The 23,296-nt window shown below is 38.8% G+C and overlaps 1 protein-coding gene across 5 annotated transcripts in view; it reads left to right on the top strand.

Annotated features, from left to right (window-relative positions):
* The window catches only part of NOVA1 (NOVA alternative splicing regulator 1), a 224,726-nt gene that overhangs the window by 196,330 nt on the left and 5,100 nt on the right, over window positions 1-23,296 (top strand). The gene's annotated exons all lie outside the window — the stretch shown is intronic.

The raw sequence follows: 23,296 nt of genomic DNA, 5'->3' as shown, positions 1-23,296 counted from the left end.
CCGTGGTAGTAATGCCTATAGTTAAGGTTGCCTAACACTTGTCAGTATGAGACATCTTTTTCAGTTATCTGGGGATAGCCGTGTTAGTCTGTAGCCAGAAAAACAACAAGGAGTCTGGTGGCACCTTAAAGACTAACAAATTTATTTGGGCATAAGCTTTCATGGGTAAAAAAAATCTCACTTCTTCAGATGCATGGAGTGAAAGTTACAGATGCAGGCATTATATAATGACACATGAAGAGAAGGGAGTACCTCACAAGTGGAGAACCAGTAGTGACAGGGCCAATTCAATCAGGGTGGATGTAGTCCACTCCCAATAATACATGAGGAGGTGTCAGTTCCAGGACAGGCAAAGCTGCTTTTGTAATGAGCCAGCCACTCCCAGTCCCTAGTCAAGCCCAAATTAATGGTGTTAAATTTGCAAATGAATTTTAGTTCTGCTGTTTCTCTTTGAAGTCTGTTTCTGAAGTTTTTTTGATCAAGAATAGTTACTTTTAAATCTGTTATAGAATGTCCAGGGAGGTTGAAGTGTTCTCCGACTAGCTTTTGTATGTTACCATTCCTGATGTCCGATTTGTGTCCATTTATTCTTTTACATAGGGACTGTCCAGTTTGGCCAATGTACATGGCAGAGGGGCATTGCTGGCACATGATGGCTTATATAACATTTGTAGACATGCAGGTGAATGAGCCCTTGATGGTGTGGCTGATGTGGTTGTGTCCTCTGATTGTGTCGCTGTAGAGTAGATATGGGGACAGAGTAGTCAACGAGGTTTGCTACAGGGATTGGTTCCTGGGTTGGTGTTTCTGTGGTGTGGTGTGTAGTTGCTGGTGAGTATTTGCGTCAGTTGGGGGGTTGTCTATAAGAAAGGACTAACCTATCTCCCAAGGTCTGTGAGAGTGAGGGATCATTTTCCAGGATAGGTTGTAGATTGTTGATAATGGAGATATCCCATCCCATCTCCTAGAACTGGAAGGGACCTTGAAAGGTCATCAAGTCCAGCCCCCTGCCTTCACTAGCAGGACCAAGTACTGATTTTGCCCCAGATTCCCAAGTGGCCCCCTCAAGGATTGAACTCACAACCCTGGGTTTAGCAGGCCAATGCTCAAACCACTGAGCTATCCCTCCCCCCAATGCGCTGGAGAGGTTTTAGCTGGGGGCTGTATGTGATGGCCAGTGGTGTTCTGTTATTTTCCTTGTTGGGCCTGTCCTGTAGCAGGTGATTTCTTGGTACTCGTCTTGCTCTGTCAATCTGTTTCCTCACTTCCCCAGGTGGGTATTGTAGTTTTAAGACTGCTTGATAAAGATCTTGTAGGTGTTTGTCTCTGTCTGAGGGATTGGAGCAAATTCGGTTGTATCTTAGGGCTTGGGTGTAGACAATGGATTGTGTGATGTGTTCTGGATGGAAGCTGGAGGCATGTAGGTAAGTATAGCGGTCAGTAGGTTTCCGGGTTGGGTGGTGTTTATGTGACCATCACTTATTTGCACTGTAGTGTCCAGGAAGTGGATCTCTTGTGTGGACTGGTACAGGCTGAGGTTGATGGTGGGGTGGAAATTGTTGAAATCCAGGTGGAATTCTTCAAGGGCTTCCTTTCCGTGGGTCCATATGATGAAGATGTCATCAATGTAGCGCAAGTAGAGGAGGGGTGCTAGGGGCCGAGAGCTGAAGAAGCATTGTTCTAAGTCAGCCATAAAAATGTTAGCATACTGAGGGGCCATGCAGGTACCCATAGCAGTGCCACTGACTTGAAGGTATAAGTTGTCCCCAAATCTGAAATGGTTGTGGGTGAGGACAAAGTCACAAAGCTCAGCCACCAGGCATGCTGTAGCCTCATCAGGGATACTGTTCCTGACAGCTTGTAGTCCATCCTCATGTGGAATATTGGTGTAAAACACTTCTACATCCATGGTGGCCAAGATGGTGTTTTCAGGAAGATCACCAAAGCATTGTAGTTTCCTCAGAAAGTCGGTGCTGTCTCGAAGATAGCTGGCAGTTCTGGTAGCATAGGGTCTGAGGAGAGAGTCCAAATAGCCAGATAATCCTGCTGTAAGAGTGCTAATGCCTGAGATGATGGGGCATTCAGAGTTTCCAGGTTTATGGATCTTGGGTAGCAGATAGAATACCCCTGGTCAGGACTCTGGGGGTGTGTTCCCGTGCTGTAGCCATGAGTTTCTTGAGCAGATGGTATAGTTTCTTTTGGTATTCCTCAGTGGGATCAGAGGATAGTGTCCTGTAGAATGTGGTGTTAGAGAGTTGCCTGGCAGCCTCCTGTTCATAGAATATCAGGGTTGGAAGGGACCTGAGGAGGTCATCTAGTCCAACCCCCTGTTCAAAGCAGGATCAATCCTCAAACAGATTTTTGCCCCAGATACCTAAATGGCCCTCTCAAGGATTGAACTCACAATCCTGAGTTTAGGAGGCCAATGCTCAAACCACTGAGCTGTCCCTCCTGCCCATAATCTGACCTGTTCATTATGACTACAGCACCTCCTTTGTCAGCCCCTTTGATTATAATGTCAGAGTTGTTTCTGAGGCAGTGGATGGCATTGCATTCTGTATGGCTGAGGTTATGGGGCAAGTGATGCTGTTTGTTCACAATTTCAGCCTGTGCACATCTGCGGAAGCACTCTATCTAGAGGTCCAGTCTGTCATTTCTACCGTCAGGAGGAGTCCACGCAGAGTTGTTGTTCTTGTAGTGTTGGTAGGAGGGTTCCTGTGGGTCAGTGCACTGTTCAGTGGTGTGTTGAAAATATTCCTTGAGTCGGAGACAACGAAAGTAGGCTTCCAGATCACTGCAGAACTTCAGAAACTGACTTCAAAGAGAAACTAGCAGAACTAAAATTCATTTGCAAATTTAACACCATTAATTCGGGCTTGACTAGGGACTGGGAGTGGCTGGCTCATTACAAAAGCAGCTTTGCCTCTCCTGGAATTGACACCTCCTCATGTATTATTGGGAGTGGACTACATCCACCCTGATTGAATTGGCCCTGTCACTACTGGTTCTCCACTTGTGAGGTACTCCCTTCTCTTCATGTGTCATTATATAATGCCTGCATCTGTAACTTTCACTCCATGCATCTGGAGAAGTGAGATTTTTTACCCATGAAAGCTTATGCCCAAATAAATCTGTTAGTCTTTAAGGTGTCACCGGACTCCTTGTCGTTTTCAGTTGTCTATACTTTATCAAACTTTAACCATTTGGGATGAAATTTTTCAGTCTGTGTCTTCCTCAGGCAACCATTTTGAAAATGGGCAATTCTTCATGAGTTTCTCTGAAGATTTTATTCGTCAGTCACTGCTGACACACAAACTTTCAGTTATGAAAAATAACACAGTCGCCCTTGATCCTATTTTAAGAAATGTTCTTAAAATGGTGAAGAAATTATCCTTTATTTGTAGGTGGTCTGTCAGTGTGAAACTTCATATAATGTTAGTTTTTATGCCTTTTGAATTTTTATGTAGTTTTTGTTTGGTTTCATATAATAATTTTCAATAGGAAGTGGTCTCTGAAATTCATCTGTGGCAGTCTCACCACTTTTTGACAATTTGTATTTTTTTTTTTTTTTTTTAGAAATTGTATATCTACACAAAAATTAGTAGATGAATGAATTAAAGTAGTTGAATTCCAGAGACCACTTCCTATTAAAAGTTGTTATAGGAAAACAAACAAAAACTACATAATTCAAAAGACATACAAATGAACGCTGAAAGGCCACCTACAAATAAAGAATAAGAATAATGACTTCACCGTTTTTAGAACAGTTCTTAAAATAGTAATTTATACACCCTTTTAAAAACATTTCCTTCACTGTGAAGTTATGATCAGTACCTCCATAATATTGAATGCTATTGACGTCTGATACTAAGTTTGTTACATTTCCTTTGTGGGTCATTTTATTGTTGCTCTCTCCATAAACTGTCATTGTTTTAGAACTGCAGTTAATTTTATTGTGGTGTAAATGACATTTGATTAACTTCAGGAATGTAGGGAAATGGAAAGCAAACTTGCCTTGTGCAAAAATATAAAGAGAAGTAAATGCAATTGAATAACAATATTTGTTTATGATCTTTACTCTGTAAGTTGTAGTCATATTCACTTATATCACTTTAAAAATAATGGCCAAAGTAAATAAAGGGCCAATTTTGTTGCTTAGGGGTCTTATTGGTCTCTTCTATTAATTCATTTTTTAAAAAAAACTAGAAGTCCTCACCCACTCTTCAAGAAATTCTATACATCAGCATCAGATGACAGGGTACTACAGAGGTTTGGATAGTGCAGCTTGTAGTGTTTCTGCATTGTAGAACACAGATTGTAGGACTATGTCCTGTGAATATTGGGCAAGTTATATATGTAAAAATAATCAACTTACCGTGTAAGGTCGTCTTCCCCAATTGCCTACTGTAGATCTGAAGCAGAACATGTTGGTACCATCAGTTGTATTCAAGTGTGGTGGTTCTCTGAAAAGTGGCACTCAAAATGGCGCGATGAGGTTTCATGTTTCTCACTGATTCCATGTTGAATTTGCTCAATTTACAATTAAAAAGGTATTGGTTTGTTTTCTAAGTGGCAACCTGTGAACTGAACCCGAGCTGTGAGAGTCATGTTGGTCTCGCTGTTTTTCACACACCTTCATCAGTAATAAAAATGCTGCATTCAAAATTATGCACCCATTCCAATTTGGAATATATTATTGGGATGGGGGCTGTAGGGGAAAAGTATATTTTAAATTTTATAATTTCTCAAAATTTCTGAAAATTTCCCTTTTGGCAATTTCCACTGCATTGTAAGTGCTTCATTCACATCTCTAATGTAATATGTCACAGGTGGCCAAACTGTGGCTCGTGAGCCACATGTGGCTCTTTTACAATTAAGTGCGGCTCGTGGAGCCCTCCACATACCCCCATTCTCCACATACAGATCTGGGGGGAGCTTCGGACCTTTGCTTGCAGTGGGGTGATGGGATAAGGGCTTCTGCCCAGCGGGGAGGGGGGGCCAAAGCCCCGAGCCCTGGCAGGTGCGCCTCAGCTCTTGACCTTCTGAAGATTGTCATATGCAGCTCGGAGGGTCAGTAAGTTTGGCCACCCCTGTAATATGTTGTTCTATTTTCATGCTCCTACAACTTTTCTTATGGTTATTTATTGTTCACTTACCCAGTGCATAAATGTAATAAGAATAATTCAAGCCATTTTATTTTCTTAATTGTAATTGTAATAATTTCTGATATTAAATTAACATATGCCCTCTACCAGTGAGATGCTGAAATGCAGTCTCCCATTTAAGGTCCTTTTAAAGTGTTATTGCTTTGTGGAGTAGATTAATGATGAAATTAAACTGTGATTAATGTCGTGGGAAAGACTCTAGTGAAGCAGAACAGAATTCCTTACAGATCTTCTACAGACCAGTGCTTATTTGCAATTAAATGATGCAGAAGAAGAAACCATGTCAGAAGATAAGCAGGTCATTGAAGAATTATTGATCATGTTATGTGCAAGAATATCTAGTTGAATGAGCTTTACAAAAAATGTATATATCTGCTCCAGAAGCAAAGTTACAGCTCCTTATGATGGGAACAGAAAGAAATAGTTGATAATTAGTTTTTGATTAAAGAAGTTTATCAGTTTATATATGATTATCGTTCATTTGTGTTTGAACTGCTTAGTGTCATTCGGCTTTGAATGAATTCCTACTTTTATTGTTTCACAGTAATTAGAGAATTCATGCCAGACATTTCAAATATATTCTCAATAGCAATTTACAAATAATGTGAGACTGAATTGCTGGACAATACATATTTATGTATATGACATTAATAGCTGTCTTTATTACATACAAGTTCTAAATAAATATTTTGTTTTAATTTTTGGTGATAAAATAACCTATTCCTATTTTTCTAACACTAATATGGGAAAGTATGAATGCAAGACAGTGACATACAAATTACAACTCAGATGGAAAATCTATGTGAGATTTAGAATTCTGAATTTAAATTTGTTAGAAACCATGAATGATTTGAAGATAATTCAGTATACAGTAGAACCTCAGAGTTATGAACACCAGCGTTATGAACTGACCAATCCACCACACACCTTATTTGGAACCGGAAGTACACAATCAGGTAGCAGCAGAAACAAAAAAAAAGGGGTGTGGGGAAGCAAATACAGTACAGAACTGTGTTAAACGTAAACTACCAAATAAAGGGAAAGCAGCATTTTTCTTCTGCATAGTAAAGTTTTAAAGGTGTATTAAGTCAGTGTCACCTGTAAACTTTTGAAAGAACAGCCAGAATGTTTTTTCAGAGTTACAAACAACCTACATTCCTGTGGTGTTCGTAAATCTGAGGTTCTAATGTAAAATACATACATATGTGATGCCTTGATGCATTAGTTTAATATGTTCTCTATATTAGTTATGGTTTAGTCACAAATTACAAATGTTATTACTGTTGTAGATATAATATATCTATAATCCATGGTTTATACCATTCAACACTTGTCACTCAAACTCAAATGTAGTAGTGTAAGTATAGTACAATGTGTATCATATGTCAGTTAAAATGTGTCAATTATTAAATAAAATATTCTTGCTCTATTATCGATTGTTCCAAAACAGTCACACCATCTTTCCTTTTGACCACTGACTTTTTAGACGTAAGAAAAGTAGAGGAATAGTAATGAAATATAAGAAATAAATGTGTCTATGAGTCCTTGGTGGTGATAAACCATATCAGTAAAGTATGAGTAGTTTACTACCAGTTTCTGAATATGGAATTTTTCTGGAATGTTTTGTCATTTTTATAATATTAGATTACTTTTATTTGAAATATGGTCTAGTTTGCTGTCTAAACCATGAAAAAAACACCCATTGCTGTCAATATTTCATGCCAATGTTAATATGGCTGAATGAAGTGGCACCAATACTAATGACTTTCTATTTTGTGCAGGTTTGAGAATTTTCATAAACTATAAATAATTTATAATACACAGATTGAGCACTGTCTTGCAAACAGGCAGTGTTTTACTATAAAAAATTACAATTCAGTTAACCTCCACCTTGTGAACCTGATGCTTCATGGGTGTGATGACATAATCATAAATTAGTCTTTAATTGGTGAAATTAAGCCCTTCTTTAAAATGAAATCACCACCTGCTCTTAGAAGTAATAAAGACTAATTGTATCTAATTAATTTTTTTCAATTAAAAATAAAAAATATAATGAACAGTATTGAAATCTGCAGTCAAAAGCATTTGTAAAGAGAAAAATATTTTAAAAGCATCATTTAGAGCTGCTGGTTTCCTCACTTTTTATCAGTGCTTGGAGACAGATGTTTTTTATTTTGTGTTTTAAAATGATTGTTTTCAAAATGATGTTATCAAAGCTGTGGTTCCTAAAGGACTAAGCGCTAACAAGAACATCTGCATCAGAATATAAGAAAATTGAAATCCATCACAGTAGAAAAAATAGTGGTGGGGTAGTAGGAGTAGAGGTCAAGGCAACAGATGAAGGTAAATACATGTCTTCAAAAGGAAAAAAGAAAGGAAACCTATAGAAGCCATGAATTCCAAAAATGAATCTGATGACTCTGCCTTTACTCTTTTGGAGTAATATTTTTAAAGTTAGATGCACACAAATAATTACTCATCTATCTTAGGTGTATAAATGCCTGATGCATGTGTGCAAATGTGTGTATATGAACAGTTGGTGTAAATCGCCATTTCACCATGTGCCCCTTTACCCTAGCTGAGCATCTAACCACAGGTATTTACATGTATATAATAGCTACACTTCAATAGCTGAGCATGCCTGGCTTTTATCATTCTTGCCCGCAATTCAAAAATCCTCACCATTTCTTTGTTTTTATGCTTTATTTTTACTCAGTTTCCCTTTCCTGAAATATAGCTACACAGATCCCCATTTTTGGACGAACATATCCCCAAAAGTGTGGATCTGTGGAGACAATATATTTGGAGAATTTTTGTTCAGTGGTATGTATTTGTAATTTTCCTCACTGGGGCTAGATTTAATAGGATACACATTTCAGTTTCATGAGGCTCCTGAGGAGAATGCAATCATCTACTCTTACTCCAGCGTACTTGTAACTGAACTTTTTACCTTTCAAGGAGGTTGGCTTTTACCACTGGCCCACCTAATACTCACCAACTCCTCTGTTGCATTTTTTGGGAAGGGATATCACAACCTCTTCCATGCCTTTAATCTTATAAGCAAATAGTTACTAATTTCTGGCACTACCTCCGCCAATGTCAGGAGTTCTGTTTCTCTCTCTTAAATGCCTTACAGTTATCACCACACTTCCATAACCCAGTTCAGGTTGTGTTGATTCAAAGAACGTTTCATTGCCAGTTTATAAAAATAAAGAGAAAAAAAGTCATAAAATTAAAGGTGACCGTAAATAAATCACACTTAAACAAATACTATGATAAGTGCTAGGTTGTCCTGTAACTTAGTTACAAAGTATTGAAATATTTTCCTAGACCAATGTTCTGATATTATTAGCTTGTTTTGTTCTCTGACCCTTGTCAGAAAGCACCTCTGAAAGAAAATATTCAGTGTGTCTGTGAGAGGAGACCCTCATATCAACATGTCAAAAGTCTCTGTTAACATTATGGGGTTATGTTGTCCCCTAGTCCAATCAAAGGTGGTTATTATACTTGGAAGACATGCATTCATTAGTGAAACTACATTCCTTTTCTAATATAGATTCTGCCAATTAACTTTTTTTTAACCTTAAGAGGTATGGATATTGAGCTAATGTTTCTTTAACTGTCCCGTTCCTCTTTCATTAATGCCATCTTTGAGATAGGTCTTTGTTGACATATTAATTGTGTGGTTCCTACTAGATGAACTTCCCATTCTAACAGTTAAGCAGACGATAAGACAATTGTCTGTTCTGTTACTGCCCCTTTGCATTGCCAGAATGATGTAAAGGGATCTTAAAACTAGCAGAGGCAACCATTGGAAAAGATCCTCAAGTTAGGGGGAGTCTCCACATGCTGTAAAACCAACAGAGTTGCTCTACACAGCGTTCCTCACAGCCAGTGATATAGGTGCTATATAGGGACTGTGGCCAAATTTCCACTGCACTAAAGCTGTTCTCAGCTGTGTGAACAACCCTAGGGAGATGAGGAGAGCCAGATGTAGTTCAGAACAGAAATCAGGCTGCTCTAACTTATGCACAAAAGTAGATTAAAGTCAGATTTGCATCCCTTCACTTCTCCATTCTTATACTTAGCAGAGCTTGGCAGAACAGAGAATACAATCAGAAATTCTGTATGTTGAGTATTGTATATATTATTAGACAACCTTATAGATTTAATACAAAACCATAATTGTTCATCTAAATACAGCAGTTTAACTTCCTACCCTCCAAACTGGTCATTTTTCACAATGTTCATATGAATATAATGCAATAATTAATTTGTCTTTCACCATTTACTGTGTGTGTGTGTGTGTGTGTGTGTGTGTGTGTGTGTGTGTGTGTGTGTGTGTGTGAACACATATATTCTGTAGTGCAAATGTTAAGAGTTTTAAATTAATCTTCCATTGTTACTTCACAATTTTGTACCTGCAAACAATTTGAATGTACAAAATGGGGAGCAGTTTCAAAATATCAAGCCCCCAAAATATCAAGTGAATCAGCTGTGCCACACATTGATGGTACTAGGAACTGTGTAGTGTTCTGTGTGTGTGTGTACAGGCGCTCTGTCAGATAAGTCATATTTAACAAAATTCCTTCCCTTCATTACTAGTATAACTTAAGATGGGGGGGAGGGGAACTGTTTACTACATATGTGCTGCAAGAATAATTTTCAGAGACAGAGATGGAGTAACTCTAACACGGAAACATCTTAACTCTATAACAGAGAGACACTCTTGTTCCATAGAACCCTTCTATGGAAGCTTTTCATTTGTTTTATTTCATGAACATACTTATCCATTAAGTTATTTCAGCTGTGACTTTCTAACACTTGGCTTTAGTTTAGTGTAAATAGAGTAGGATAATATACTTGTCCTCTGTAAGGAAACATTTTTGCTGTTTTTGTTTACTTTATTTTCTTTTAGAATCATGAATTGTAGGACGATGATGTCCTTTTGTTATTTTCTTCTTGAGTTGTTCCTTGGATGTGAACATGCCATACCTATTTTCCCACACAAATAAGCAAGTGATAGTCATGTGTTGTGTTATGGTGGTAGTTCTTCCCTTTCCTCCAAGCTTCTCTGTTAGAGCTATCTTCAGTGAGAGAGCAGTAATTAGGAGTTTATTTTTTTCTGTCATTGCGTAGCTACTGGGACCTTTTGAACGAGTTAGTATCATAGTGCCTCTTTTAAATTGTTCAACTAAAATCATATTAGTGTGTTACTTCTGAAGAAAGACTGGTGCTTACTTAAAGAAATTAAGAATTCATTAAAGTGTTTCTATTCATTTTACTCTTTGTAAAAACCCTTTTTCAGAATGTGATGCCTAACCATGACAGTATCCTTCATTCTCACATAAACTGAGTTGGCTTCAGTGTACTTATATAAGGAGGAAATAAGCTTTTGCCCATGCACAGACTAGTCGCTTCTCTGGTCATTGGTTCACAGGTTGACTGTTGATGTTACACATTTGTTGCGGACAATGGAACATGGCTTCAGTTCCAAACTGTCAGAAAAGGTCATGGCCAGGAGTTTCAAAAAGAGGTGCCTAAAGTTAGACTGGTGAATCCATTTTTAATGGAGTGAGTACATGGTCTGGTTTTCAAAAGTGCTGAACATCCAGCAGGTTACTTGTATTTAGAGTTCTAAATATGTACCTAGAAGTCTAACTTTAGGCCACATTTTTGAAAATCATGGCTAACAACTTTTTAAAAATAGACAAGGATGCTGTCTAAAGATGGTAGGGAATCCTGGAAAAGAGGAGCCCAGTTTCAATGAGATCATCATCTACCTTCCTAATTGAGAATCCAACTGTAAATGTCAGATCCTACCACACCCAGATGTTGGTCACTGTCATAACTATAAAGGGAAGGGTAACAGCTGGCCTCTGTACAGTACTATAAAATCCCTCCTAGCCAGAGACTCCAAAATCCTTTTCCCTGTAAAGGGTTAAGAAGCTCAGGTAACCTGGCTGGCATCTGACCTAAAGGACCAATAAGGGGACAAGATACTTTCAAATCTTGGGGGGTACGGGGGAAGGCTTTTGTTTGTGTTCTTTGTTTTGGGAGTGCGTTTGCTCTCGGGACTGAGAGGGACCAGACATCAATCCAGGTTCTCCACATCTTTCTAAACAAGTCTCTCCTATTTCAAACTTGTAAGTAAATAGCCAGGCAAGGCATGTTAGTTTTCCTTTGTTTTCTCAACTTGTAAATGTACCTTTTACTAGAGTGTTTATCTTTGTTTGCTGTACTTTGAACCTAAGACTAGAGGGGAGTTCTCTGAGCTCTTTAAGTTTGATTACCCTGTAAGGTTAATTTCCATACTGATTTTACAGAGATGATTTTTACCTTTTTCTTTAATTAAAAGCCTTCTTTTTTAAGAACCTGATTGATTTTTCCTTGTTTTAGATCCAAGGGGGTTGGATCTGTATTCACCAGGAGTTGGTGGGAGGAAGGAGGGGGAATGGTTAATTTCTCCTTGTTTTAGATCCCAGGGGGGTTGGAACTGTATTCACCAGGAGTTGGTGGGAGGAAGGAGGGGAATGGTTAATTTCTCCTTGTTTTAAGATCCAAGGGGTTTAGATCTGTATTCACCAGGGAATTGGTGAAAGGTTTCTCAAGGCTTCCCAGGGAGGGAATGGTGGCAGCGGGACCAGAGCTAAGCTGGTAGTTAAGCTTAGAAGTTTTCATGCAGGCCCCTACATTTGTACCCTAAAGTTCAAAGTGGGGATACAGCCTTGACAGTCACTATGCCATGGATGCCATTAAATCTTGTTCAGAGAGAGACTGAGTCCTTACATGAACCCCATCAGCACCAGATGGAAACGTTGATTCTCTTTCATGAGAAGAGATGTAGTCCAAGCCACAATGGAGCTGAGAAGTTGCACTAGCTCCATACTACTTTTGTCACTCAAGGGAGACTGTTCTAACCCCCCATTTTATAGTAATGGCCCCAAAGTTGCAATCTTATTATGGGAATGAAAAACTAGCTTAGCAACTACACTACAGTAAAAGAAGTGTATAGTAGATAACAGATATGCCCAGTATAGTTAAATATTTTAATTACATCAAGGCTGTATTGCATATATTAAATATTTGTATGTACTCAGATAAAATTAGTCTAGAGCAGTGTTTCCCAAACTTGGGATGCCGCTTGTGTAGGGGAAAGCCCCTGGCGGGCAGGGCCGGTTTGTTTACCTGCCGCATTCACAGGTCCGGCCAATCGCGGCTCCTACTGGCTGCAGTTCAATGCTCCAGGCTAATGGGAGCTGCTGGAAGCGGCGGCCAGCACAGCCCTTGGCCCACGCCGCTTCCAGCAGCTCCCATTGGCCTGGAACAGCGAACCGCGGCCAGTGGGAGCCGCAATTGGCCAGACCTGCAGACGCGGCAGGTAAAAAAACTGGCCCGTCCCGCCAGGGGCTTTCCCTACAGAAGTGGCATCCCAAGTTTGGGAAACACTGGTCTAGAGAAAAAGTGGATCAGTGTGAATGAATACCAAAATAATATTTTAGTTTTCAGAATCTTTTTCTTTTCTCCATCAGCATAGTGTTGCCTCTTTCATCTTTTTAATCTTGCCCTTCTTAAAGAAAAATATGTTTCTCGGGTTACCATGTCCCAAGGGGAGACCATAGCAAAACCTAACTGTACATCAAAGAGACAAAGAGATTGTCTTCCTAGCATTTCAGAGTTAAACTTTCACTGCTTTGAAAATATTAGTTTCTGGTTGGCCTCACTAGGAGACTCTTGCCAATGTCCTCTGTCTCAAAGAAATAACTGGGAAGAACAGTTGAATGATGAATTGATCAAACACTTTAAGGAGTCCAAGGGAGCTGTAACTCAATGTAGCTCTCTACAGAAGCTCTTCTGCTTCCGAGGTCAAGTATTTCAATTGAGGTAGTATTAAATAATCTATGTGGCAACACCTGGCAGAAAAATTTGTCTTCTCTGCTAGGAAACTAAATAGTGAGAGTATAGGAATTCTCCCTTGATTGTTACTAGGGAGACAGTTGATGAAAGAGTGCATTCCAAAATACATAGTAATAATAATAATTAGCTCTTCATACCAAGATCCAAGCATGGTCCTAGAAGTCCTTTACTAGCCATTGAAAACTGTAGTGATTAAAATTTAAAAGTCAGCATTTGCTAACAGTCACAGTTGCAGCTGATATACCTCAGTTTTTCCTTTTAATTAGCATAGAAAATAACTAAAACCAAACCAAATATCTCTGTATAAATGTTGACTTTTAAATGGCAAACACTGAAATTTTCTCAAGATGGGAATGAGATTTTATTCTGCTAGTTTTGTGAAAGTCACTGGACTTGATCTTGAAGAATCAGTTCAGTCTTCTCCATTCCTGGAGTCGATGTTGCTCCTGAGTTCAGTGTATCTGAGAAAATGTATGAGCTATTTATAACTTCACATTAACTACATTTTCTTATGGTCTATTCAAGTTTGTGATCCCACCACGCTTTTTCAGTTGTTTGCCATGGTTTTCTAATATAAGCCTCAGGCATAAGAAGAAACATCATAAAAATATAGATAGCTATGCCAGTGAAAACCCATGGAAATTTGCAGGTATAGAATTATTGTTGCAATTTTTCAAAAGATGGAAATCAGTAAGCAACCTGATTAGCTGGGCTGTGTCCTATGGAATTCCATAAGAATATTTTGTTTGCAATAGCTCTGTTGTTTCCTGTGTACTTGCTTCTTCCCCTTTGGGGAATTATAGGCTGGTTAGTCTGTGTATGGGAAAGAGCCACTTCCTTCTCCAATCTGCATTGCCACAAGAAGCGTTCAATGAGCTGTGCTCCACAGCACAGTGAAGCCAACGTCCTTCATGTTCTCCTCAAATCCTACTCCTCCACACTGCAGAGTGAATTGAAATGATTATGTTTGGTCTGGAGACCTTCACAGCCTTGGGGAGACATAGCACCGCATTTGCCCCAGGTTGTATAGGCTTTATTATATGAATTGTATGTTTTGATTCTGCTGTGTACTGTACATTATGGATATGATGAAAAATATCTTGTATGATTAGCTGTAGCAGGTAGTCGTCTACGCACTGTACCAGAGCTGTTTATACTAGAGATACTGATCAGTGTCCACAGAGCAGGGTGGAGCTATTGAATACTAACTTAAGCCTTATTTTTGTATCTTCATTTTATGTATTAACTTCATATCATATTTCCTAAAGATAATTTTTTTTATCTTCTTCGGGTCATTTTTAAATATTAAAAACAAATCGCTTGTTCATTTTTTCCTGTACCTAATGATGTTGTTAATAAATGATTTGTCATGAATCACATATTAACCCAGGAGAATTTATTACTTACAGGTTTAACAATACAGGCCTTCATTACCTGACTGATAAAGAGCAATAAATGGATTCTAAGTACTGTTTTAATAAGATTTTTTTATATATTGATTATTTTTTAACAGTATGCTTATGTCACCATGAGTAATATCCTAGTGTCTGTAAAGAAAAATATGCTTAAATCCTTTTTTAAAGTTAGCTTTCAATACTGACAAGCTTTTACTCTATGGAAGCTAACAAAAAGCTCTCGTTGAAACCAATGTTCATCAGTAGGATTCAATAGGAAAATTTTAAAAATCTTTTGTCAATAAAAATATGATGTAGTTTGGAGTGTCATTCAAAAATGCTATAGTTTAGCCAACAGTATTAAAGGAGGAAATTCATAATGCATTTTTAGGATGTCTTGCAGGTAGTGTAACCAAACGTCCTAGTAAAATCGGGACTGTCTGATATTGAACTCTCTGTCCCGGGTCCCAACCAATGTACGATATTGTAGGGTTGCCAGACCTCTGGTTGGCATGGGGCTGGCAAGTTCCCTACCTAGCTGGCTCTGCACAGCTCCCCGGAAGCTGACATCTCCCTCTGGGTCCTAGGCGCAGGGATAGCAAGGGGGGCTCTGCATGCTGCCCCCTTCATGAGCATTGGCTCCGCAGTTCCCATTGGCCAGGAACCGTGGCCAATAGGAGCTGTGGAGGTGGCGCCTGCCAGCAAGGCAGCATACAGAGCCACCTAGCCACACTTCCGCCTAGGACCCCGAGGGAAATGTTGCCACTTCAAGGGAGCTGCCTGAGGTAAGTGCAACCCAAGCCCCAGCCCTAAGCCCCCTCCTGCACCCACGCTCCCTGCTGGAGTCACCACTCTGAACCCCCTCCTCCCGTGCCCCAACTTACTGCCCCAGCCCCGAGACCCCCCTTCGTAGCGGAGGCCTGAGCTGGAGCTGTGCACCCCCCACATGCAGCTTGCGGCAGGGGTCACGACCACGCGGCATCCAGCGGGGGTCAGGACTGTGCGCCCCTGACTTGCTGTTGGGCTGGAGCTGGGGCCGGGCGACCCCAACCTGTGGCATGTGGCAGGGGCTGGAGCCCGGGATGTGTGCCCCCGACCTGAGGCTTCCATCGGGGGCTAGAGCCAGGGCAATGCGCCACCCCACCCGTGGCATGCAGCAGGGACTGGAGCTGGGGTTGTGCGCCCCTTCCCCGCAGCATGTAGTGGATGCTGGAGCCAAAGGCCTGCAGCATGCGGCGGGGGCTGGCACCAGGGCCATGTGGCCCCACCCCGACCCGCAGCATGTGGCTGGGTTGCTGGGGACCCGCAACCCGTGGCATGGGGCTGGAGCCAGGGCTGTGTGCCCCCCAACCCGTGGCATGTGGCAGGGGCCGTGTGTCCCCAGACCCGCAGCTGGAGCCGGGCCGTGCTTACCCGCAGCTTGCAGGGGGTGCTGGAACCGGGAATGGAGCCAAGCCATACACCCCCCTTGCAGCTTCCTAGGGCTGTGCATCTCCCTCCTCTGTGGTTCCGTGGGGGGCTGTGAGTCTGTGGCTGTCCCCCCCCCCCCCCCACACACACACACACACACACGTGTCCCCATATTTTATTCTTGTGATCTGGTCACCCTACTTGCAGGTCTTCTACACACTCAGTTTCTAGTCAGCTTCAGTGAGAGTCACGTGCTCTTTAACCAACAGCAGGCTTTTCATCTCAATGAAATTTAAATATAATAATTTCTTCATATAATTTTCAACGTTCAGGTGTTTTAAAAGCATGTAAACATATATTTAGCCATATATTTACCAGAGTTAATGGTGATAAATAGATCATCCTTTGTGTTTTGTTTTTTGTTTTTTAATATGCAGTTTTTTATTACGGGTTTTGTACTTAACTTGAAAATTCCTACTGCACTTGAAGGCCTAGATTCTCAGCACTGCTATGGCTTCTTTAGTTCTTACTTATAGACTTTAAGGTCAGCAGGGACTATTAAGATCATCTAGTCTGATATCCTGCATAACAGAGGCCATAGAATTTCACCCACTGATGCCTGCATCAAGCCCAATAACTTCTGGTTGAACTAGAGCATATCATCTAGAAAGACTTTGTGCCGCTCTGGTGCCACAAAGCAGCCATAAAGCTAATGGATCCAGCCCTTTAAGGATTCTTTTGGCAGTGCAGAATTAGCACAATAGCTCTAAACCAAATTTTTTGCAACTGAACTTGTCCAGGAAAAGGGAGCAAGGTTGTGGCATTGCTTTAAACAGGGGCAGCTGGGCATAATTCTGGGACCAAACCAGCACCCAAAGGCCTTGTCCCTGGGAATTCATAAAGCTGTTTGAAATCCATCTTTGTCCTACCTTCTGCTCCTGCCCGCAGTACAGCTCAGCCAGACCAAAGAATCTGAATCATAGTATTTCTTTAAAAAGTATAAATAATCTTTCTGAAAATGAAATCTCACATTTATTTTGCTACTACAAATGTAAAACAGTTCCCAAAGTTTGCTAACAATATTTGTATTTTGTAATACTGAATTTAATGAATTAGACTTTAAATTAATTTGTATAAGTGACTATAAAGTACAAACAGGGTAACATATTTTGTTCATTTGTAGGAGAGTTGCTAAAATAGTTTGTCTATTCAGAAGCATGCCCAGCCCCCCTGTTGCATGCTCACTGAGGTTCCACAGCACAAGGGATTTGAATAGGACATGGGGAGACACACAGTAGGTGTGCACTCCGTGATTGGCATTGAGCCCTGAACACAGCAGTAAAAGGAGGGCAACAGGTGCCGGTACAAGGGATCGGCTACTGCACTGATCTTCCACTCCATCTCCTGTGTGGGGGACAAATTTAATTACCTGATGTAGGCAATAGTAGCTTCCATAGAATAGGTCTGCTGTGCTTGGGAATGATGATTCCGTCCCCACTCCTCTGAGTATCATTCAGTTACTAAGATATCTAATTAGACCTGGTGCTAGGGGTTGGGGCTCAGTGTTAAGGTCAAATACAGATCCAATCAAAGTCAGTAGGAGTTTTCCTAGTGAATTAGGTAGGACTTGCGTTTGGCCTTTAAAGATTTTATTTTATTTTATTTCATTGCCAGATCATTGTGCAGTTTCTTTCTTTTAAGCAATTCCAGTAATAATATTATCTTATATTTACATCATGTCTTTCAACCAAAGCATCTCAAATTACTGGACTTCATAAACACAGTAAACATTCAGCCATTTGTGAAATACAGCCATGTCTGAGTGCATTAGTGGCAACAGTTTGTGCAACACTATACAACAAAGTAGAGCAAGAAATGAAGGACTGAAACTGTATGGTGATTTTAGAAAGGCAGTGTGAAATTATTTTGAATTTAGCCAGATGACTGAGACTAACACCACAGCTCTTACTAAACGTGCCATAAGATCTTTACTGACCACAGCAGTTAGGATTTCAATTTTACATTTCTTCTAGATGTTTCATCTGAATGACAGCTTAGTATGTGTGAATGATTACTTCACTACACACACTATAGGTTCAGTAACAGAGTGAAAATCCATGTTTATGTGCGGTTGTATAATTCAGTAAGTAACCAGCACACTATTTCTTTTTTAATTATAAAAAGGTGAGAAGTGTAAAGGAAGCTACTCAAAATACATTAACACTCCTCTAAAAATGTAATTTGAAACTCATGAAACATTAATACATGAAGTAGGTAATGTTGTTTTTATGTTACACAGAACAAAAAAGAAAGAGATGTGACATTTCCTAGTATGTTATTAAAATGATGTATCATGGAGAATTCAGTTTCTTCCTCTCTTCCACTCAGAAACTTTTGATTTATGTTTATACAAGAAAGAAGGACCTATACATAGAATTTTGTGCCATTTTTCATTATACCTTGGAAAGATATATTTGTCAATGGCTAAATACTTCTGAGAAGAGTGTGACCATATGTATAATTGAGCAGAGACAGAATTCTAATAATTCTCCTTTTTCAGCCCACAACTTTCACTTGCAAGTGGAAACCGCTGTTGGAAAAAGACAGCCTTTCCATATAGATGTTAGACCCCCCCACATGCAGCCACTGGCAGAAAAACAGTATCTGCTTCTGCACCTGCGGCTGACTTTCCTTTCACACGCCAACGTCAGACTATTGCAATTTGGAGTGTAAACTGGGAAGAAGAGTTTTTATTTGCCTATAAAGTTCAATAGTCTGACGTTGGCGTGTGAAAGGAAAGTCAGTATTCAGGTGCTGAAAATGGGGAGAAGTGTCAGAAGTGTGATGAGCCAGACCTCTCAAATGGTCCAGGCCCAAATGTGGGACACCGTGCGTGACAAAGAACCAAAATTAGGGACAACAAAATAATTATTCATGCAGGAAATTTAAAACACTACAGGATTCTTTCCTTTAATATAAATAACTCTTCCCATAACCTCAATTCTGAGTCTTCATTTCTGATGCAAATAATTTTCAACAATAAAAGTAGGCCCCAACTTTTGTGGAAAATTGGTAACTTTGGTGCTAAAATGAAAGACCTCAAGGAGTATAGGTTCAGTTGAATGGAGGATTAGCAACTGGGTCTGACTGGGCACTGAAGATCATGGGTGTGGGAGGAGCCAGGTTAGGCTGCTTGGAACAACTTGTGACATTTTTAGATATAAATATTTCCCTGCTGTATCTGCAGCACTGTACTGGTGCATGGGAACAAAGTTACGTTTAGTACAAAAAGACCAGTCTAGTTTCATTGTCAAGCTGACTAAAGTACAAATAGTAAATAAAGAGCATAATGAGAAAAAGTGAAATAGATATATACAATTATTTTATAGTAATCTAAGATGATTGTAGCACAGGAAAGACATTTTTAAACGCTGTATATAATTTTTATTGTATTGGTGTCCCTCATCAGTCAGGGGTGTGAAAAATCCAAACCCCTGATTGATGTAATTATGCCATCCCAGGGTAGGTAGGTGGCACGGAGCCCGTTCCTCCCTGGGACAAATCTCCTAGACCCATGGTAGCAGTGCACTTAACCTGCAATCAGAGGAGCTAGGGTGGGTGAGCCCTATCTCTTTCTGCCAGGCTGTCTAGTAGTCCCAGGTAAGGTAAGTTAGTTAAGATGAAGACAATGTGGAATTTTGATGAGGTAAGTGGGGCAGAGTCCAGATTGAGTTGAGTGGTTAAAATAGAACTGGTGAGTCTGGCAGACAGAGAAATTATATAGAGGTGGACTTTGGAGATCAAAATGCAATTAGGTCAGTGTGAAATAGTTTTTTTAAGGGACAAAATATGCATTTATTTTGGGGAGGAAAGAGGTGGAATTGTTTCAGGGTGGGAAGAGAGAGATAAAATGAGATAGAATAACAGATTGCAATTAGATGAAGTGTATAAATGTCACAGAAGGAGAGGAATTATTAGGAGAGATTCAGGGTGTGGGTTATAACTAAAAGTAATGGGATGAAACTAAGACAAAAAACTATATTGAATAGCCGGAAAAATCATCTTGACAATTAGATGTATTAGGTTATTAAATAATATCCATAAAGAAGTCCCATCACTTGGGACTTCTATAACTAGAGAGGACAAAACTGAAGAAGAGAATCCCATGTCAGCAGGGAGATGAAGAATTATTTTGTTATATCAAAACTGAATTTTGGTATAATTTAGAGTTTTCTTTAAAACTTTCGTTTAGAATAGCCTTTACACAATATTTGATGTATTTTTAAATGTGTTTATACATCCAAACAAAATTTATTCCTTACTGGGATTATTATAGTAAATCCAACTTTTGAAGGGGATCGTCATTTAACGAAGAGTTAATAATGAGAACATGTAATTCACTATTTCTAAAATAATTTGATATTTAATAGAATGTGTTTTCTATTTCAGTAGGTAGAAAATGCATAACAATGTCTAGAATCCAATAATTATCACATTTCTTCTCCAAAAATAAATTGTCATAATTTGTGTATTAAGTTTGTATTTTTAAGTACAAAGAATTGTTGCCTATTTATCTTCAACATTTAAAAATACTCGTGGTAGTGTTTCTTATCGTCAGTGACTACCGTGTTTTTATTGGAGAACTGAAGTTGTGGTTTTACACTGAAAAGTGACTATAAAGTTGACACCTTTTTACTCAGCAGATCTGCTCTCTGTGTATTTAGAGTCATATCCGATTACTTACATGATTACATTATTATTGGTTTTTTACTACTGACAGTCCTGCAGATCAAACATAACTATGGGAGAGTGAACTGGATTTTGCATGTGACAAGAATAGTTCAATCAAATACCTAATACTGGATACTTTTGCAACCCCACTGACTTCAAATTATGTGCTCTGTTTCACCTGTGCAACTCCACTTAAGGCCAATATTTGTAACTGGGGACAAAATTCTGCCTCCAGAGCCTTTAATGTTGGTGATGAGGCACTCTCCAGAATGAACTCATTTTGACTTTCAGATTCCATGCTGAGTTTGCAGGGTTGGCATTTATTTAAAAAAAACGTGTAAACTGAAATTTTGATATGGAAATCAGTGAGACACAATAGATATGAAGCCCCACAATGCAGTTTTAAGGTAGATCATACCTGCCAAGTCATTTTGTAGAGTAGAAGTGAAAAAAGTACTTTGGATGATTCCTGTAGATGGACTGAAACTCATAAATTTAAAATTAGAAAACTCATATTGAATTATTTTTAATTAACTCAAAATGTCATTGGACTAAATAGACATGTATGGGGGGGGAGTTTATCTTGTGAGAGTTCATATGCCTTGCTTATGAAAAATGTAAAAAAGGACTTTAATAAATCATGTGACTTTACTTAGATATTGTGTGTGCAAATGGTAAAACACTCACAATTGAATCATGATAATAAAATGTACCCAGTCAAAATTAACTTGTTAGAATTGACACTAAGACTCTAACCTTCAAAAGTGCATAGTTAGAAGAATCTGAGTCTGACTTCTATATTTAAGCAAGACACCCACTGATTCCAGTGGAACTTCTGATAAGAACCAGTGAAAGCACCAGCCCCAAAAGGTTCAGAATGAGCTTTAGTTTGATGGGGTTTGTTCTTTTTTAAAATCAACTAAGTCAGTATGTCTTTCTGTCTTCCAACTAGGCTTTTATACTGCACCTATCACTGAGGTATCTGACTGACTTGCCTGCTTGGCTATAATGGCACAATGTGCCCAAGGCTGACAAGTCACAGCTACCGCAAACCCCGAAAGGAGCTTAGCATGGCATATACCATTGGGGTCAGGTAAGGTTTTTTTTAATATGTGGCACAAACCATAAACCTTCAAAATATATATTAAAAGAAATGCCACATTATTGAGTCTTCTTGGCTGACTCCATGTTCCCTCAGGAGCTGCATTTCAGAAGATGTAAACAAAAATAGATAGGAAGGGTTCAGCTAAAATAATTTAGTATTTTTTATCTCTAGATCTCACATAACTTATATGTGAGTATTTTTATCCACATTTTATAGATGGAGAAACTGATCAATAGAGATGTTAAGTGGTTTGACCAAGATCACACAGTATGACAGTGACAGCTTGGAATATAACCAAGGTCTCCGGATCCTGTGCCTACAGGCTCCTTGATATTTAGGTCTTGGAGCATAGAACTGCACTTAACTAATTTTTAATGAATAAGAACCTTACGCTTTTATTTCTTTAATTTTACATAACATCTTTTGGTATTGATTAAATGTAACTGAAATGTTAGAGATTAAAAACTTCAGATTAGACTCAAAACAATTCAAACATTAAAAACTGTTATTTTAGATTAATATTTTGAATTTGCATATTTTATTAAATGGAAAATATTAACCATTCTCTATTTTTTAAATGTTTTGTACTTTTAAAGATTTGACTGACATTCTCAGCATGTAGATACTGAGGTAACTGGTATTTTATTAAAACCTAAAACAAATGGATGGGTAAACTAGAACAAGCTTATTTTCTAGGGCAGACATTTTATTTGAAAGTTAGCCTCTTGAAATTAGAATAATAAGATGGTAATGTCAGAACAATGAAAATAATTTTAATTTTTTTATATTTATGTGTTTTTATTGTTGCTGATATTGAAATGACAGATTTGGGTAAAAACAATTTCAAAACTGAAAACTATTATTCCCAACTTTCTACTACACGTAACCTCCATGTATGAATGAGTGGATGTCAGTATGCCAGTGTACATGGAGGTTTGTGCAGAGAAATTGTTGTGTTATGTTATAAGGCATATGGTATATTAAAAGATCAAAAATATTTTTAAAGAAATGTATATTGCAGACAAATGTGAGAAAAATCACCAGTACACTATGTTGAATTTTTAATTCTTTGGCCCTGATTCTCTACTCACAAAATTCTGAATCGGAAGTTAATCTATTGAAGTTAGTGACATTATACCAGCATAAAACTTGTTTAAATGAGAGGAATAATCTGTTAGTTTAGGGAAATGCTCCTCACTGAAAACATTTCAGCAGAGGTAATAAAATGTGTAAAAATGACACATCCTATTAATTAAACAAATTTTACCTTTAGAGTGCTCCCTTCTCTGATGGTGCTACATTTGCATAAGATGAATAACATTTTATCTTGCATAATACATTTCTATATACTGGTGAGAGTGAAAGTTTGAGCTATTAATTTCATGTCACATTTGGAGCTAAGCACACCATCCAACCATTCCTTGCTATATTTGCTTTTGCCAAGTGCTTTTATTTTTTTATTATTATTTTAAAAGTTATAAGGCAAAAAAGTGATTTTAGACAAATTGTATCAAGGAAGTTAGTCTTCTACTTTAATCTGGAAGGAAAAGATACAGGATGAATATGTTCAGTTT

The sequence above is a fragment of the Malaclemys terrapin genome, chromosome 4 (assembly GCF_027887155.1).
Source record: "Malaclemys terrapin pileata isolate rMalTer1 chromosome 4, rMalTer1.hap1, whole genome shotgun sequence".
Classification (NCBI taxonomy): Eukaryota; Metazoa; Chordata; order Testudines; family Emydidae; genus Malaclemys; species Malaclemys terrapin.
This window is presented reverse-complemented; position numbering and strand designations above follow the sequence as displayed.